The 20,485-nt window shown below is 45.5% G+C and overlaps 1 long non-coding RNA gene across 1 annotated transcript in view; it reads left to right on the top strand.

Moving 5' to 3' along the window:
• LOC144827966 (uncharacterized) overlaps positions 1–20,485 on the top strand; it is a 67,607-nt gene that overhangs the window by 12,624 nt on the left and 34,498 nt on the right. Inside the window, exon 2 of the long non-coding RNA XR_013610396.1 lies at positions 19,701–19,744. This is a non-coding gene — a long non-coding RNA (uncharacterized LOC144827966). The remainder of the gene's footprint in view (positions 1–19,700; positions 19,745–20,485) is intronic.

Below are 20,485 nucleotides of genomic sequence, written 5' to 3'. Positions count from 1 at the left end.
TCTGAAGCTCCACTCTGAAGCTCCACTCTGCACTCTGAAGCTCCACTCTGAAGCTCCACTCTGCACTCTGAAGCTCCACTCTGAAGCTCCACTCTGAAGCTCCACTCTGAAGCTCCACTCTGAAGCTCCACTCTGAAGCTCCACTCTGAAGCTCCACTCTGAAGCGCCACTCTGCAGCTCCACTCTGAATCTGCAGCTCCACTCTGAATCTGCAGCTCCACTCTGAATCTGCAGCTCCACTCTGAATCTGCAGCTCCACTCTGAATCTGCAGCTCCACTCTGAATCTGCAGCTCCACTCTGCACTCTGAAGCTCCACTCTGAAGCTCCACTCTGAAGCTCCACTCTGAAGCTCCACTCTGAAGCTCCACTCTGAAGCTCCACTCTGCACTCTGAAGCTCCACTCTGAAGCTCCACTCTGCACTCTGAAGCTCCACTCTGAAGCTCCACTCTGAAGCTCCACTCTGAAGCTCCACTCTGAAGCTCCACTCTGAAGCTCCACTCTGAAGCGCCACTCTGCAGCTCCACTCTGAATCTGCAGCTCCACTCTGAATCTGCAGCTCCACTCTGAATCTGCAGCTCCACTCTGAATCTGCAGCTCCACTCTGAAGCTCCACTCTGAAGCTCCACTCTGCACTCTGAAGCTCCACTCTGAAGCTCCACTCTGCACTCTGAAGCTCCACTCTGAAGCTCCACTCTGAAGCTCCACTCTGAAGCTCCACTCTGAAGCTCCACTCTGCACTCTGAAGCTCCACTCTGCACTCTGAAGCTCCACTCTGCACTCTGAAGCTCCACTCTGCACTCTGAAGCTCCACTCTGAAGCTCCACTCTGCACTCTGAAGCTCCACTCTGAAGCTCCACTCTGCACTCTGAAGCTCCACTCTGAAGCTCCACTCTGCACTCTGAAGCTCCACTCTGAAGCTCCACTCTGCACTCTGAAGCTCCACTCTGAAGCTCCACTCTGCACTCTGAAGCTCCACTCTGAAGCTCCACTCTGCACTCTGAAGCTGCACTCTGAAGCTCCACTCTGCACTCTGAAGCTCCACTCTGAAGCTCCACTCTGAAGCTCCACTCTGAAGCTCCACTCTGAAGCTCCACTCTGCACTCTGAAGCTCCACTCTGCACTCTGAAGCTCCACTCTGCACTCTGAAGCTCCACTCTGCACTCTGAAGCTCCACTCTGAAGCTCCACTCTGCACTCTGAAGCTCCACTCTGAAGCTCCACTCTGAAGCTCCACTCTGAAGCTCCACTCTGAAGCTCCACTCTGAAGCTCCACTCTGAAGCTCCACTCTGAAGCGCCACTCTGAAGCTCCACTCTGCAGCTCCACTCTGCAGCTCCACTCTGAATCTGCAGCTCCACTCTGAATCTGCAGCTCCACTCTGAATCTGAAGCTCCACTCTGAAGCTCCACTCTGAAGCTCCACTCTGAAGCTCCACTCTGAAGCTCCACTCTGAAGCTCCACTCTGAAGCTCCACTCTGCACTCTGAAGCTCCACTCTGCACTCTGAAGCTCCACTCTGAAGCTCCACTCTGCACTCTGAAGCTCCACTCTGAAGCTCCACTCTGCACTCTGAAGCTCCACTCTGAAGCTCCACTCTGCACTCTGAAGCTCCACTCTGAAGCTCCACTCTGCACTCTGAAGCTCCACTCTGAAGCTCCACTCTGCACTCTGAAGCTGCACTCTGAAGCTCCACTCTGCACTCTGAAGCTCCACTCTGCACTCTGAAGCTCCACTCTGCACTCTGAAGCTCCACTCTCCACTCTGAAGCTCCACTCTGAAGCTCCTCTCTGAAGCTCCTCTCTGAAGCTCCACTCTGAAGCTCCACTCTGAAGCTCCACTCTGAAGCTCCACTCTGAAGCTCCACTCTGAAGCTCCACTCTGAAGCTCCACTCTGCACTCTGAAGCTCCACTCTGCACTCTGAAGCTCCACTCTGAAGCTCCACTCTGCACTCTGAAGCTCCACTCTGAAGCTCCACTCTGCACTCTGAAGCTCCACTCTGAAGCTCCACTCTGCACTCTGAAGCTCCACTCTGAAGCTCCACTCTGCACTCTGAAGCTCCACTCTGAAGCTCCACTCTGAAGCTCCACTCTGAAGCTCCACTCTGCACTCTGAAGCTCCACTCTGAAGCTCCACTCTGAAGCTCCACTCTGAAGCTCCACTCTGAAGCTCCACTCTGAAGCTCCACTCTGAAGCTCCACTCTGAAGCCCCACTCTGAATCTGCAGCTCCACTCTGAATCTGCAGCTCCACTCTGAATCTGCAGCTCCACTCTGAATCTGCAGCTCCACTCTGAATCTGCAGCTCCACTCTGAATCTGCAGCTCCACTCTGCACTCTGAAGCTCCACTCTGAAGCTCCACTCTGAAGCTCCACTCTGAAGCTCCACTCTGAAGCTCCACTCTGCACTCTGAAGCTCCACTCTGCACTCTGAAGCTCCACTCTGCACTCTGAAGCTCCACTCTGAAGCTCCACTCTGCACTCTGAAGCTCCACTCTGAAGCTCCACTCTGCACTCTGAAGCTCCACTCTGAAGCTCCACTCTGCACTCTGAAGCTCCACTCTGAAGCTCCACTCTGCACTCTGAAGCTCCACTCTGAAGCTCCACTCTGCACTCTGAAGCTCCACTCTGAAGCTCCACTCTGCACTCTGAAGCTGCACTCTGAAGCTCCACTCTGCACTCTGAAGCTCCACTCTGCACTCTGAAGCTCCACTCTGCACTCTGAAGCTCCACTCTGAAGCTCCACTCTGAAGCTCCACTCTGAAGCTCCACTCTGAAGCTCCACTCTGCACTCTGAAGCTCCACTCTGCACTCTGAAGCTCCACTCTGCACTCTGAAGCTCCACTCTGCACTCTGAAGCTCCACTCTGCACTCTGAAGCTCCACTCTCCACTCTGAAGCTCCACTCTGAAGCTCCTCTCTGAAGCTCCTCTCTGAAGCTCCTCTCTGAAGCTCCACTCTGAAGCTCCACTCTGAAGCTCCACTCTGAAGCTCCACTCTGAAGCTCCACTCTGAAGCTCCACTCTGAAGCTCCACTCTGAAGCTCCACTCTGCACTCTGAAGCTGCACTCTGCACTCTGAAGCTCCACTCTGGCTGAACATAACAGTCTGCAGTTTCACACGTTACATTTGTGTTAGCTGCATTACGTCATAATTTATTGTCAAAGGCTGGTTCAAATATGTTCTTTCAATGTTTCAAGCGGTTTTCAAGCGTTCACGCTTTAGTCAGCCCACTACCGAGCAGACTGACCCGGACCCAGCCCAGTCCATCCAGGGCTTTCAGTGGCATTCATCACAGTGTCTCACCGGAAGGCGGGCATCAGAGAGAAGCGGGAGGGGGCGGGAAAGGGGGAGGAGAGAGCTGACGACGGCCGGCCGGAGCAGAAGACGGGCACCAAAACAAGCGGGAGGGGGCGGGAAAGGGGGAGGAGAGACGCTGACGACGGCCGGCCGGAGCACGAAGGCGGGCACCAGGAAACAAGCGGGAGGGGGAGCAAGGGAGGTGCCGGCAATGCCGGAACAGAATCGGGGGCGTTCCCGGCGTCGCGTGACGTCGGCAAAAGCCAAAGAAACGCGGGAACGCCCCCGAATCTGGTCCGGCATTGACGGACAGGCCCCTCGTCCAATGGCTAGGCTCCATTTATGGAGCCAGCCAATGAATGACGAGGGCCGACCCAAAGCCACACTACAGAACTCATCAGGATTTCGCCTGCGCGAAAAAGATGCGCAGAGCGCATCTTTTCGCCAGGCAAAACCTAAAAAACGGGGACAGGTCATAGACATAGAAGTAGGACTACTGTTTGCAGTAACCATCGACATAAAAGTAGGATTATTTGACAGCTGTCATAGACATAGAAAAAGGACTACAATGACCGCTCCCTCCACAGACCGAGATGAAGCATTACAGAAAACAAATCCGAGGTCTTTTATTGGCACCACTCTCCTTTACACAGCAGCATTATTACTTCTTATTACATTTACACTTTTTAGGACTATAGCATATATTTGCCAAAAATCAATAAAACATCACAGGCTAGCAAACGCCAGTGCAAAGAGAGCATGCGGGCGCATACTCAACCGGAACAATGAAAAACAGGGACATTTCTGTGTTTAACTGGGACACTGATTGAAAGCGGGGACATTTGAGTCACTTGGAGAAAAGTGTCGGGACACGGGGACATTTCTCCAAAAACGGGGACCGTCCTGGGAAAACGGGGACGTCTGGTCACCCTACACTTCACAGCCCACAATCGTCTCCCACCCTTCCGGCCCGCTGGGGAAACGCACGGTGCCACTACAGCCTGGTTATTGTACATGGAAAGCTGTCGCTATTGCACTGTGCAGCAAAACCATAGTGGGTGTGGCTCATCCCTGACCTAAATGTGGAGTACTGCTTTCTGCTGGCTTTTTTGGAGTCATTTGTAGGACAAAAAGAAACTGCTCAGTGGCCGCTATGTACATGGGGTAGGGAGAGCACGGATGGCTGCGATGAGACAAAGGTAAGGGAGACGGTGCTTGTGAGCTTACCAGCTATGGGTTGGCAGGATGCTAAGGCAATGGCGAGTGTTTTCACAATATTAGTAACTCACAGAATCCATCTAGTTAAATTTAAAGCCAGAAGTGGAAAGTTGTATTTCGGTGACATGGAGTCATCTATGGTGATTGGGTCACTCTAATTATCATACAACACCCGTGACCCCAGAGTGCTGGGAGTGTAGGGAAGACTGACTCACCAACACACCCAGCCTTTCTGATCAGCTCCAGCCCTCCCACTCAAGCACTATCTATTTAGGTGGCCGGAGTGGAAAACGTTTTTCAAAAGTTCTGTATATTTAATGAAAGCCATTTTCATTCATCTTTCTTTATGTATTATGTTCAGGTACATCACTGCCAAGGTTGCATGTGTGACTTTTTGTGGTAATGGTAACATGCAGCCCGGCGACGTTTCCTGGCTCCGTGTTTGATGTGCTGTGCCAGTGCACACGTTGTCCCAGACAACAAAAGGGAGACCTAGAAAGGGAGAAGACTCTTGTTCGATTATCGTTTTGATTATGTGGTTTAGCTTTGAGAGGAGGGAGTGGCTCTGTATGCTGTGAGCAATGCACACTTACAGAGTACTAAATATTGACATGCCAAATATAGACATCAGACTATCCCTATGCAAAAGCACGAAATATTTTGCAACCCTGCTGCTTGACAGGAAACCTTCTTTTAAATATGTTCTAGTAGTATATAAAGTAAAATCCGTTTTCTTTTCTTGATCTGGGAGACCTCTGTCATGTTTAACAGCAGCAAGTCCTGACTTTTTTGACATCTCTTTTCACTCCGGGGAGTGCAGTTTTCAAATTAGTTGACCAAGGAATATAAGTGTGTGAAGTACAGCAAATTCCCTGAATTGTCTCAGCATTATTAATAGCAAGTGCAGTAGATCCCGGAGAGGCAGTGCTCAGTTTACAGTTCTTTAATCAGACACATTAAGTGTTTAATACACGTTCTTCATTTGAATTCCAGTTTCCACTCAGCTGTCTTGTATTCAGTGTTTGGTTTTGTCTTTTAGGAACTATATTAGAGAGGAATAAAGACACTGTCTGGGGTGCTGGGCCCAGCTCCATTTAGGGTCACTAGTTGCATGGGGCAATGGCAGGGCTAGAGTACATATTCAGCTGGAGCCAGCTTCCAGTCTAGTCTGGTTTGCCCATATGTAGTTGGGAGGACGCTCCCACTGCTGGTTTCCAACTTCACCGTCGGGTCACTCATGGAAGGAAGGTTGCGCTGCTGGGGTCCTAGAGCACTGGGAGCAGGGCACTCGCAGTGCTATGGGGACAGAACTGACAGGGCACTGCTGTGGGAACTGGCTCTGTGTATACTATACCAAAGTAAGGTATAGTGTGCACAGAGTCCAGTGGATCCCCAGAGGCTTAAGTAGATAATACCAAAGGCTCGGTTTGTGGTAGTGTTGTCAAGCAGTTAGGCTCATCAGAGGGCAGTGTTAAGCATTTGTTGTACACTCTCCAGCAAGAAATGACTATACCCCCTCAGTGACTGAATCCAAGACCAATTGTTTTGTAAAAAAAGAATACGTTTTTAAACATTTTATTTTAGAACTAAGTGGAACTCAGCTGCAGGTAAGTAACATTTTCAAGAATAGTAATGATACTTTGCAGTAAGAATTGTTTTGCAAGGCAGCAAATAAGCTTTACAGTCATAGAAATGCTTTGGTTTTGTCAATCAAAAACAGTAAGAAACTTAGCAGTTGACAAAGATAGTAGAATGCAGTAGGAGAAAATGCAATGCAATCCTATGAGTGGAAAACAGGCGTATGCATTAACAGGTAAGTACACAACTTACTCCAGTCTTTAGGGGGTATGGACCACTAGTGGACACGGTTCAGTTTAAAGTAGGTACTGCACCACCAGCAGCACCGGGGCAGCGGAGTGCAGAGCTCATTAGACCCAATGTTAGCCAATGGAGACTGGGGGCACCCACGAGAGGTGCTGGTTGTAGGTAGGTACCAGCGGTTTCAATGCACAGAGCCCGGGGGTTAAGGTGAGCAGAGGGGGGGCCACAAGGCAGCACCAAAGCTACTTCACCAGTGGCACAGGGGCGACTGGGTTCAGGATGCAAATCACTATAGGACGCCCAATGCAAACAAATGGAGGGTCTCAGTTGCACAAAGAGCCTGCAGGCTCGGACCTGGAGGATGGATGAAGGTGACCACTGGATGGAGAGGTAAGTTGGGATGCAGGGCAAGGCCTGGGCACCGTTGGTCGGCTCCCAAGGTTGGGGGCTGAGGATGCCTTTTGGGGTTGGGTTTCCTTCACTGGAGCCGACGCGGTATGGGGGACCCTTCATGTTGAAGGTGCAGGTGACTTAGTGGGGTCCACGAGAGGTCAGATATTGATGGATTCGAGGTCTGGACTGCTGTGGTGACGTCACTGGACAGGTAAGCCACTCAGACTCGGGCCGTGGGCATGGGCTTTCGGTGCAGACCTGGCTGTTCGAGCAATAGCGACTCTTCCCCCCCCCCCGCCCCCCCCCAGCGCCTTGAGACCCTTACCGGTGAGTAGCGTGCTATACAAATTCTTGTGATTGATTGATTGATTGATTGAATGGGCTGTGGTTGCCGATCCGTCTGGATCTGGAGTCCTTCAAGTTGGTGGTTTTCTGGACCGGGCTGCTGTCCTCTGGAGATCAGGTCTTTGTCGAAGAGTGGCAATCTTCCTGTGGTTCTTGGAAGTCGCTGGCCACAGGACAGTTGTAATCTTCTTCGCAGGCTCTTCCACCTGGAGAGAGGCAGTAGGGCTGGGGCCAAGTCTGTTGTCGTCTTCTAGCTTTGCTGCACCGCTTCTTCATCGTCCTTTTCTTCTTAGGTCACAGGAATCTGAGGATCAAGGTTCAGGGGTGACCCTAAATACTGAATTATGGGGCATTCCAGGTACTGGAAGGTAGTAGTCAATAGGCTACTTTGCCTTTAGGACGACTACACCCTTTGAATGTCCCCTCCCTTTGGGGAGGGGGGCATCCCCTAACCTGATTGGCTGAAATCCTTCCATTCAAGATGTAGGATTTCTAAGGAGGGGGGCCACGTCAGCTCTGGACACCATAGGGGTGGTCCTGGCTGAGAAATCCAATACAGGCATCCATATTGGTGTATTGTGCTGAGAAGTTTGATACCAAACTTCTTAGCATTCAGTAAAGGCATCCTGGAGCTGTGGAGTTTGTAATGACAAATTCCTAGCCAATGTACTCAATATGGCTTCACTGCTGGACTGTTCCCATGAGGCACAGGGTCAGACTGATTTGCATATGGCCATGTCTGAACTGGGGTGGCGGAGTGGGCTAAAGAACGGTGATGGATTAAACCCAGATCTGTTGACTGGGTGTGAGTGTTTGATTGGTTCTGGTGCTCCGTCCATCACTACCCCCGTTTGTACCGCTGGAATTAGTTTAAGACACACCTCTTTAAAGAGCACAACATCACAATGCAGTAACAGTTAACTTCTCCGAGAACCCTGTTTCTCTCCAATGAGTCATTGTCAGTACATGGGGCTCCAGAGTGGTTAGGATTACATCTATGATCATAATACTTTCATCGGCTTCATCCCAATTATTTTCAGGGAGAAAAATGGAAGTAATCCAGAGGCTGGCCTTACACCCCCCAACCGCAAAAAAAAGTAACATAATGGGGAGTCATGGCCAATAGGTCAAGGAAGCCATGGGTAGAAAAAGTTTGGATACCATTGCCTTATGGAGAAATTTTTGGGCAAAAAGGAACTGCTCAACAAAAAAAAGAATTGAATATCAATTTACAAAACTATTAAAAGGAGATTTTTAGCAACGTAACAAAATGCTCAAATAGGGTTTAACTACTGAACAAAACAACATTAAAAAGGAAAATGACGATGAAACAATTATATTAATAATCTCCTACAATGAAGAAGTAAACTATCCGAGGGATAATAAAAAAGCACTGGCATCTTCTCATGAGTGACAAGACGTCAAAGATAAGATTGGACTCTTTTCACGCCTAACATATATAAAGGTTCCCTTCCTATCCAGAATTCTGACCAGCAGCCATTTCCATCAAGCACAAGGTAAATGAATCAGAGCATGGTTTATATTAACGGAAAGTATAGGTTTCTGGAAGTGCTTAAATTGTACAACATGTAAGCACAGTTTCCACAAAGGAGTATTAAATAAAAGGAAATAAGTATGCAATTACAAAAACCATCACTTCTAAAAGTACATTTGAGGTGTAAATTCTCAGATGCCCATTTGATCTGTTATACATTGGTAGCATGACCTGCCATTAACAGAAAAGAGTGTTGGAACTGTTAAAACTACGTCAGGGACAATCGATATTTGCCCGGCGGTATCGCCTCTTTAACCCACGAAATATTAATCAATGAAGAGGCAGGCGCTGGAGACGGGAAGGCAGGAAACAAGGTTTATTCTCTCCGGAGAAGAACACATCAGTTCAAACAGCAGGTATCGTTCTGAGGTGCTCTAACCGCATCTCTGAGGCCTGGCCTCTTATACACAGGTTTATTGCTTTATTACATACAACACATTCTTGGCAATGCTTTGATGTACGGAGGGATATCCTCCGAATATGGTAGGGCCTGGTATGCAGATGTGCCTTTGCTATGTTTGGTGAGAATCCCTCCAGTAGTTCTTGAGAAAATTGAATTTGAAATTTTTCAAATGGCATTTTCTATGGGACCTTTAGACACGGCTACAGCCTGAACGGCTGAACGGAATTACACCAAACTTGGCAAAATGGTAGGGACAGGTATGCAGTAGTGCCTTTTCTATATTTGGTGAAAATCCCTCCAGTAGTTGTTGAGAAAATTGAATTGGAGCAAATTATATATCTATATGCGCTCACCGTACGCGCACCGTACGCGTACGTGCGCGTACCCTTACGTGCGCGAGCGAATTTCTGATTGGCTGGCAGTCGACTGTCAACATTCTAAACTGTCCAAACCAGGAAGTGTTGGCCACCATCTTGTTTTTCAGGAGAACTGAGGCACAAGAGAGCCCAAAACAAGAATGGAAAACACGAAAAGGGGGCAGGGTAGACCCCCCCCAACCCTCTAGCCCTTCTCCGGGGGTCCCAAAAGTACCCCAAGGGCAAAAAAAAAGAAAATCGAAAAAATCGCGGGGTACGCGCACCGTACGCGTACGGTACGCATACCGTGCGCGTACCCCGCACTATATAAGGCCTGAAACCTATGTTTTTTTAAGTGAATTTGCAAGGTTTTTAAAATGCTAATTCCTAACTATATAAGGCCTGAAAACTATGTTTTTTTAAGTGAATATATATATATATATATATATATCACGCTCCTACTTCCGTCTTCCTCCTTCACTCGCGGTTGGGTGCTGTGCAGCACAGTGACTGACACCGCGCATTAAATAAAGGCTTGGGGTAAAAATAATTACCAGCACTCACGGGAACAGTTAAATCCCAGATTTTATTGGGAAAAGAAACAAACACAACGACGCGTTTCGGCAACGGCCTTTGTCAATATTGATTGCTGGTAATTATTTTTATCCTGAGCCAAAATATATATATGTATGTATGTATGTATATATGTATATATGTATGTGTGTGTATGTGTATATATATATATATATATATATATATATATATATATATATATATATATATATATATATATATAAATAATATACAACAAACGGGTAGTACCAAACAGGAGAGAAACCTCAGGAAGATTAATCGTTCACTTTCATTTATTTTCAACTACTTGCAAGCTGGTCGCCTCCCAGATCACAGGCATCACAATGTCATTAGCCAAACGCATTTCTGGAATTCTTTTTCCCTTCTTCAGTGGCAGCGAAGGAAGAAACAAAGTCACGTAGCTAGCGCAGTTTAAATACCAACTACCTGCCTCAGTGGGCGTGGCTGTCAACACAGCTTTATGGTCGTTGCAGTCCACTATAGTATATATCTCACGCTCCTACTTCCGTCTTCCTCCTTCACTCGCGGTTGGGTGCTGTGCAGCACGGTGACTGATACCGCGCATTAAATTAAGGCTCGGGGTAAAAATAATTACTAGCACTCACAGGAACAGTTAAATCCCAGATTTTATTGGGAAAAGAAACTAACACGACAAGACGCGTTTCAGCAACCACCGTTGTCAATATTGATTGCTGGTAATTATTTATACCCCGAGCCTTAATATATGCTTAAACCAGTATGTATTGGCTACAAAACAGAAAAAGAAACTTAGCTGTGTTTCGGCGCCTGGCCTTTGTCAGTGTCATGGAGGCTGGCATCTTTTTGTCATTTAAATACATAACTCACTGTGATTGGACGGCACGGCCATCTTACAATATAATGGTATGCCAACAACATCAAGCTGTATTGTCAGAAATGCATTTCATATACAAACAAGATACAGCGTGAGCTGCAGTGTGCTTATTGTCATAATGTTCTTTCTGTGTATCCCCCTCACCAAATATGTCGTGCTCCACATATGTATAAAGATGCTGCCCTAAATGGGCCATCTCGCCTTCAAATTTTAGGAGCATACATAACCCAAAGCTATCTCCCCCTGAATGGGCATGTTACTGGTGTCTCAATGTTTCAATTTCTCAATATCTAGTTGACTGAAAGAAATTTAAAGTCTGCCCAATGTGTGTCCACAGCTCTTTGTCGCTGTTTAACCCCCTAGAGGTCCTGGTCTGCATCTTAATGATACTGTAAGATGCCGCCAATTTACCTGTGATTGGTTACCAGTGGCAAATGTTTGAAGTGCGTCAACTCTGAATTTATGCTGTCACCCAATCACTGTGATTTATGTATTTAAATGAGGAAAAGACACTGGTCTCCATGACATTGACAAAGGCCAAGCGCCAAAACCCATCTGCCTAAGTTTCTTTTGCTGTTTTGTGGCCAATAAACTTGGTTAAAGCATTTCTCTGAGTGTGCGGCCCTTTGTTGGAGAAACGGATGTAACATGAGTCTGCCCTCACGCAACACGGCACCCGCTGTGCCCGCTTCTGACGCAGATTTTAAAACTCATAAATGTATATGTGGTTTTTTTTTTTTTTTTTCGTACATTTTGAGGACATTGAGAAAGGGTGACTAAGTGCATCTGTCCGGTGTTTTTAGCGTGCTGGCAATTAAAAAATCAATAAATGGACATTCCTGGTGTGCACTTTACTGGTTGTGGTCGCAATGAGACCACCCATGTGGAATATGTATATGTGTGTGTATATATATCTTTCACAAATGGTGGGAAAAACGTAGCGGGCACCTTCTGGCTCAGGTGTACATGCAAGAGGGACCATCCTACTCTGCAAATACTGCAGGCGACACTCCAAGAGCTGAAGTCTGCTTTCACAGGCTTATTAGCCCTTCTTAATCTTCCAACAAACCTGTTGGTGGCCTCAGCTCTTGTAGACACAAACGCACATATTCACTCTACATAATGGGTAATAGTGCAATATGGTGCTATACTGCCATTGAAGCTGTGGTGATATCTGGTTTGTAAACGTCACCAGAACACCGAGATGCAAATACATGACCATATTGCTATATTACTCGTAATACTTGTCTTTTTATTACATGGTTTAGTTTAGGGCATTTAGGTTGAAAAACATGTTTTTTTTCAAACACTAAAATGTTTTTTGAAAACAGGAATTGGGATAGTTGAGATGATTGATTTGTAAAGCACATGGTTTCAAAATAGTGTCCTGCTGCTGAATCAGAAACCTCATAGATTAGGTGTGGAACAAATATACGTTAAGTAGACTGCAACAAGCAAGGTGTTTTTTGTAAACCAGAGATTACTAAAGCTGTTCTCTGCAAGGTGCAACTAGCAAAAGAAAACCTGTTCAGGTTTTGTTTTCATGAATGGAATGCTGATTAAAAATGTACACAGGCTTTTTAAGGAGAAGTAAGAACTAACTTTTCATACACCGCTAAGGCGAACCACACGCTGTCAAGGCTTTATTGATAAAAGAATTCAGCCCAAAATCAATTACCCTGAAGTTGCAGTAGGTTGGATCATATATTGAAGATGAGTTGGTACCATTAAGAACATATACAGATTTTAGCCAGTCATATGCCCTGAAGAGAACCCCGTGAGTGATAGAGGGGCTCGAAACGCATCGGCGTTGACTTTCCCTGGGATAATACACCAATGACTTTCGTTTGTCTATCTGGATCATTTGTTTAAAAATGTGTTTGCCTCATTAGACCCTCCAACATGTGTACCGAGTGGACAATAGCCTCCACAGGTTTCAAATACTAATAATGTGGAAATAACCATGTTCATGGCTGTTGTTGTGTATTTCTGACTGGCTGTAATAAGAATCCAAATTGTCTTATGTTGCATTCGCTACTTAATGTATGTTTTGTCATACATGTTTGTTCTATTAATTGAGTAACTTTCTGTTTAGATGTTAAATGTTGTAGGTAGTCTGTCTTTTTGAAGGACATGTTCTAATTATGCTTGAATATGCTAAAAAAGATGAAAAGAGAAGTAAATAAATTACTTTCAACCAACTGAAGTAACAACATGGTCTAAGTCTGTTTAATCAGTAAACAGCCTCATAGAATGGTGGGTAGGGACTTCTTTGTATAAAATTTGTATAGGCCCGACCTGACCGCCAGTAGGGCCTAACCCCTTCTTTGCACAAGATTAAAAATGTACAGCAGTTCTTAGTATTGTCATCAGCAGATTTTTGGTTCTTAGTATTGTCATCAGTAGATTTTTAGTCTCTTAGTATTGTCATCAGTAGATTTTTGGTTCTTAGTATTGTCATCAGTAGATTTTTGGTTTTTCGACATGTTTTTCTCTACATTTTATTTTATCTGCTGATGTCATAATGTAGTTTCATATAATTTCATTCAATAAAGCTTTCAAACATAAAAAAATGTACAGCAGTAAGGTTGTGGGGAGTGGTTTGCGACTGTCATTATGAAGATGCAGCCACAATGTAACCGGGACCTGTGAAATATTTTTCATTTTTCACAGGGAACTGTGAAATATTCTCTATATTCGATGTGCCCTGTCAAATATTGGTTTTCAGAACACTGTATTTTATACGATAAAAGCACCCACACAAGTAAGATTATATCACTTTCACTGAGCGCCCCTGTTGTGAATACCAGATTCTAAATCTGGTTATTGGCTGCATTGTTGGGAACAAAATTGTTATTATGCCATAAAGGAATTTCAGACAGCTTTGACAGGGATGTTGGACTGCCTGTCAGTGCAGTGCTGGCTCTCTGGTGATGGAGAGCAGAGAGCACAGCTTCGGATGGGGAGCGGAGGGAAGGCTTAGGGGTTGGTGGTGGTGCTTGGTAGCTGGCCAGGTATTTCTTTTTTTTTCTCTCCACATTTAGGACAGTGAGGCGAGGACACAATATTTATGGCTCCCTCACTGTTCCGCTACACCTATGTTTCAGTTGAAAGCTGGCGCTGATGATCTTGGGGACCAATTGATAACATAAAATTGTAGATGGGTAAAAAGTGAATAATGGAGATGTTTTTCACCTCAGGGTTCTGAGTGACATCATAGACAACTCGAGCTATGCTCCTCGTTATCTATTTGAGGTCACTGAAAAGACCTCAGTGAAAAACATCCCTGCTACCCGTAATTCACTTTACTCACTAGAATATAAATGCAAAATTGTGAAACGCCCTACCACTCTTCATTCGTAATGCAAACTCAGAGCCCGCCTTCAGGAAACAGCTAAAGACATGGGTTTTCAATCAGTAATTTGTGTTTTATGCTGCTTTTTCTTTTTACTACTCAGTTTATCATGATGCTTACAAAGCGCCGAGACACCTATTTGTGAGGTAGCTGTTTGCGCTATATAAACTTCAGTAATATTAATACTATAGATATTCCCCACTCATTAATATGCACTTGCATAGACAAACCCGGAGGCCTGAGGATTTTAGCAGTGCCCTCTTTATGCTCCTAAAATAATTTCTAGGGATGTTAGCAGACATAACTATCCGAATGGGATTGAGCAAATAGATAGCATTTGGGGTGGGGTGCATATTAGAGTCTTTGTAACACCTTGATCTGTCAAAGTATAGGTATTGGTGACTGTTTACATAGTGTGCAATGTAATTGTGTCTTCATGTATGAAGCTTTCATTGTTGTATTTAGTTTATCTTGTTTTTGTGTAACAAAATGTGCTGTTTGCATTGCTTTTATTCAACCCCATGTAGCAGGCACCGTTCTTTGTGTAACACCCAATCAGTATTGGCCCCTTTGCAATGACGTTGTACTGCGTTCAACACTTCGTGGGAAACGCTTTAAAAAAACGACCTATTCGATGGGGTTTGTACTGTTGACCCCTGAAAGATGAATGTCTGATTTGTCCCAGAGGGATTAAAACCTGTAAATCGCTGAATATACATATATTGTTGCAGAAAGTGCTCAAACTACTGGGTTGTTACTGCAGAGCAAAGGAGGTGGCAACGTCTGAACTCTTTGGAATCGACGCCTTAGCACAAAAGGCCCCTCAGTAACACTGTGCATCGTTTAACCAAAGGCTGCTGGTGCAATGTATTATAATTCGGGCTCCCGGTTTTATTGTATTTATTTTTACAACATTTCAGTCTGTATGTATCCATATTTATTTTGTGCTTGGTGTAAAAAATAATAAGCTGCAGTATGTGTGTTTGTGTGTGTGTGCATAGTTCCACATTTATTTAACTGCTAAATGTTTATTCATGTTTGAAAGTCCAATATTCTTTAGCCATTTACAGTACAATTCGGTCATCTGAAAGTATTTGCATTGTAGAACAACTTGAACAGAGGTCCTGCTGCAGTTATTTAAGCTTCATTAGGATTTGTTTTTCTTTTTCTAACTCCCCCCTGCCTGTTCGTTTGCACATCTACTGACCTAGCACTCATGATTGACAGCAGTGAAAATGTCCAAAAGAAAACCTTTTTTTTCTCCATAATTGAAAATAAAAACCAACAGAAACATATATTGATTTCTTTCTGTATTTATCTGTATACAATGTATACCTGTTAAAAGTTAAAGCGCCTCTTGCTAGTCAGGGAATTTTCAAAACACAAATGTAGACTGATCAATTGGTGGAGCACTTTAAAAAGTCAGTAGCCAGGACTGAGGCAACGTCTGGCATGTGTCACTGGTGCCTGTGAAAGGGCAGAGGAGGCGGGCAGTGTTGGGCACATACAAACATAGTTCTATGAAATGCTGGTAGCCAGGGCCGGGGCAGTCATGGGTATGTTAGGTCTGTGTCTCCAAAACGTTTGTCGTGCTGGAGCAGAGTCCTCGCATCTGAAGCCAGGCATCTCTGGCAGCTTGATACGGCTGGGCAGAATCAGACACATGGGAGGCCGGTGCCTTTTTGAGGCTGGAACTGTTGGAATAGTCAGTCTCATGTGAGACATTTATCCATGAAAGGTTAATATAGGTGGGGCATGGCAGGAACGTTGGGTAAGTCTCTAGAATGAATAGCAGCGTTGGGACAGAGTCAGCCACGTGTCATGCCAGTACCTGGGACATAATGGCAGATTTAGGGAAGATTTCGGCAACATTTGAAGGTTAATGTGGCAGAGTCTGCAGAGTGGACACCTGTCATCTCCCTGCCTCAGAATGAACAGCAGAACTGGTGTACTCTGTCCTTTTTCAGGCTTGTGCATCTGAACATCTAATAGGGCTGGGGCACAGTCGGCCTTGTGTCGCTAATGCCTCCGAGGGGGCAGGGACATTTCAGGTGTTGTCTTGTGGCATCGGTCTTTATTCCACCGCTGGCTATGTGGACAGGCCCAACTACGCACCTAGAAAATGTTCTATTCGATCAGTTTTTTCCCCCCATCAAATCCATGTCTAGCCTTGCCTTGCCTATGTTTTGAATGCCTTTTATTCTTTCCTTAAAGAGCCTGGTGGTTTCATCGCTTCTGGGCGTGGGCCTTGACAGCACCCTTCTCTACTGAACAGTCCCGGCAGCTGCCAGCAGGTGGCGCAGGGATGAAGTGCTGTCATCGCAGGGGTCCTAGACCAGCAGACTTGTCTTGGAAACAGAACGCAGACTTTCCATCAGTGATAGCGCACAGTTCATCACATCTGTCCACGCTACTCTGATGGCTCTGCCATTACTGCGCAGATTATATCAATGGCTCCACATTTTGCCCATTTCTGATCAATCAACGATCCTGCAAACTTTAAAGTACTGGTTCTAAACACTTTGAGTCAATAATCCTACACACTTCCCAAGGATTATTCCGCGCACGTTCTGTTAAGAACTCCGCACAGCATCAACGTTTGTTCACACTTTCTGAAAACTGAGCTGACGACTTTCCAGGCTAACTCTGCACACGTCCTGTGTCAGTGGTGTCCGATTGTGAACAAAAATGAAACGTCAGTCGTATTTCCAAACAGCATCTCTATACTAGCCAATTGCCCTATCAACGCTAACATAATTACCAGCAGCACAACAGCAAAGTTGGCTATATAACACCAATGCACCACCAGTCGCACTTAGCCCATACACTTTTTCTAGCCTCACAACTACCGCAGAACACAAGTACAAGAGAAGAAACCACACACACTGTCCACTACACAATATGACTAACAGAAGAACAGCACTTCGGGCCTTCACGCAATGCTGTGCGCTACACAGCACACTCAGTGCACGAGTATTTTTCTGTACACCCCTGATCACCGCAGAGGTACGGCAGGCTCGGCTGTGAGTCCTTACAGGAGTCTGATAACAGGACATGGAGGAGGGGGCGCTGTGAGCCCCGATGGCGGATGAGTGTGGAAAGAAGGCCGAGAGCGCACCAGCAGGCTTCTGAAGCCAACACGCCGGATTGTTTAGGCTTGGTGTATATTTGGGGCTGTGAACCCGGATTGATGGGGGCGGTAACCCCGCAGAGCGCTCGGACTGTCTGTTGGGGGGTCTCTCTCTGTGTTATGAGTCCAGGTTGGGGCGTCGCGAGGAAAAAATGGTAATTTCAGACCATTTGGTCCGAGAGGGCGAACAAAGACAAGCAGGAGGATGGCATGGGCGGAGTACAAAGGACGGCATCGTACGACAGTGTATGGCCCCGCCCCGGCTCTGCCGCAGTGCGGCCCTCCCCGCCCACCACGGCCGCGCCTCTCTCTCCTCCTCAGAGCAGCAGCGCCATAACACGGCAGGCGGTAACCAGCCAGGCATGGGTGTACATCATCACGCAGCTCTGTGTCAGGGCCAGCTCGAGGATTTGGGGGCCCTCGGACAAACGTACTGTTGGGCCATTGTTCGGAACAGTTTTGTATTTGTGAACCAAATTCAGCTCTTTCGTGCCCATTTGTTAAGTTCACTGACAGCGCACAGGCACACTTGCTCCTCACTAATATTGCTGCAAATAATCTACGTGACACCCTCCCATTTCTCATATTTGAGGTCTTGATTTGATCTAAAGGGAACTTTTTTTGATGCATGAAACAAACACATTTCTTTGCAAAATGTCTGCAATACTCCAGCACATCACCCACATTTAAAAATAAATGAAAAGAAGACGGTATTGAAAATAATGTTTTAAGAATTGTTCAAGGTCATCCGGGCAAGACTGCAGAACAGAGCTGGCTCTATCAGGGGCCCCTCTGAAAGGATGGGGCCCTTGGCCAGATTCCACTTTGTTCGTGCCTTAACACGTCTCAGCTGTATGTACTCGGCCACTACCGGGCAGAATGGCTAGTAATAGGAGGCAGTGAGAGAGGCCAGCAGGCAGCCCTATCACGGGCTTCAGCATGGTGGCCACATCCCGCATCCCGCACAAACAGATTAATTCTAAGATGTTGCCCCAGTCCTGAAAACTTACAAAGCACTCTGTACCCTGGTAACACAGCCAAACACTGAGTGCCCTATAACCTAAAATAACCCCAATTGTGTACCACTGTGACCAAACCCACTGATAAAGTCAAACACTGACGGTGCTTGCCACTTTAACTTCGACCCAAGATGATGGCCATATCGCCCACACACCTATAAACCGCCTTATTCTGTGCTCCTGCCACTCAGCTGGTAAAACAGACCAACAGTGAGGGCCCTTTCATCCGAAACAACTAGGAACTGCGTGCCATTCTAACCTAACAATTAATACAGCCAAATATTCACAGCACCTGTCACTCAACCTCAAAGAGATCAACATTTTGGTCAAATCAGTTCTTTGTCACACACTGCCACAAAACTGACCAACATTGAGGCCTCATCACCCAAATCACTCCCCAACTTAATGTCCCTGCAATACAATGAGCAATAGAGGCTAACACTGGGAGCATACCCATCCCCTCACCTGCATTTGGCAGGTGTCACCATCTTATTTACGTCACGTCACGCATACCAGAAAGCACAAGCTGCCTGGTTGCGAAAGACCTGTTAGGAACTTTCAGTGGGCTTACAGTCCAACTCATGCTTACTATTGCTTGGCTACTTTTTCACTTCCATTTGCTTGCTTTTAATTTGATGACTGTCCTTTCTAGCCCTGTGTTTGTTGTTCTTCCCCTGAATTAAACACTCTTTACAATCTTTTCGATTGGCTGACTTATATTCTTCCACTGCTCACATTTAGGAAACTACTTTTGCGCTTTTTTCATTCAGCACTCTGAGACTGCATGTGTTTTATAGCTCTCCCTCGTGTCCTGCCTCCCTTCCCAAATATCTGCCCTCCCAACGCAGTGTTTCTCCCCACCCTACTTGTCTGTAAAAGCACAGCAATAGGGATATTTTTTACTGCCGTATCGCTGAAGAGCAGACTTGTAGGGTTGTTTTAGTTTTGTCTCCTGTATCCATATACTGCATGAAAGCACATGCTTTGGCACATAAAGGCTGTTATGGGGAAGCACCATCTACTGCACTCATCTTGCATCTAAGGTAGAAGGTGTAGTTAGCATGGCACTTTTGGTCCCATAAATCTGTTGTCCGAGCTGCTACAGACGGCCAAATAACTGAATCCTGTGGAAATTAAATTTGACCTTGGCAAGCATTTACCTTTGCATTCTGATCCTTCCTTTTATTTTTTTAATTCTTTTCATTTCAGAGTGTTTTGAGTGAAAACTGAAATAATCCATGCTATTTATAAAGATTGAAAACATTAAATTCAGTGTACAATTTTGAGATACCATAAGATGTTTGTTTTTCCCAAAGTATTTTTAAATATTTTTTTCTTTTCTTTTTAAAAATAATACTTTACAGGCAAACATTGACAACGCTAACAGCTCAGCACTTGCATTATAAAGGTAAGAACTATTGGCTTTGCTAAAGCTTATTACTTCCATTCCCCCTGTGCCAAACAAAATGCCTCCTTAGATGTTAATGGAGTGCCCTGCTTTTCAAACATACATCATCCGCCAATAAAGTAAGAAACTAGATCTGATTATTATGAAAAGGTACGATAAAGTCAGTGGACCGGACATATTTACTGTGGAAAGGTTTTGTTAAAGTCAACAGGCATTAAAGATGGATTGGTATTACTCTATTAAAATCTGCAGAGGTATTTTATTGCATAGAATATAACAGCTTACTATAATAGGCTAGAGTTTAAGTGTCGATAAACCTCTCTGACAACCAGTGATGACAGACGATTTGCACCTTGATAGTCCTTCTTAGACCCTTCTAGCAGACCTAGTATTTTGCTTTGCCAGCATGAAATGTTGGTTACATTTCTTTTGTGACTATACCAAACCGTGGGGATGGAAGATTTCCAATGTGATAATCCGAATCAGGCACTAATAAGAGGAATTTCGTACGGTTTTGAAAACTATAATTTTGTGCATATTTGCAATTTTATTCCTGTGTGCTTGATGCTTACCTTATGGCAAAGCGTATGCTCAATACATTAGGCCTGAGGTGGTTATGGTGACACTCCAGTTATAAAGGCTGTGGGTGAGATTGGTTCATATGGAAAATGCCACATGACACAGTTCTGATCTGTTTTCATAAAAAAGACAACAAAGGCAACATGCCTCATTTATTTATTG

Source organism: Lissotriton helveticus, chromosome 1_1 (genome assembly GCF_964261635.1).
Source record: "Lissotriton helveticus chromosome 1_1, aLisHel1.1, whole genome shotgun sequence".
Lineage (NCBI taxonomy): Eukaryota > Metazoa > Chordata > Amphibia > Caudata > Salamandridae > Lissotriton > Lissotriton helveticus.
Note: the sequence above shows the minus strand (reverse complement) of the source record. Positions and strands in the feature narration are given on the sequence as shown.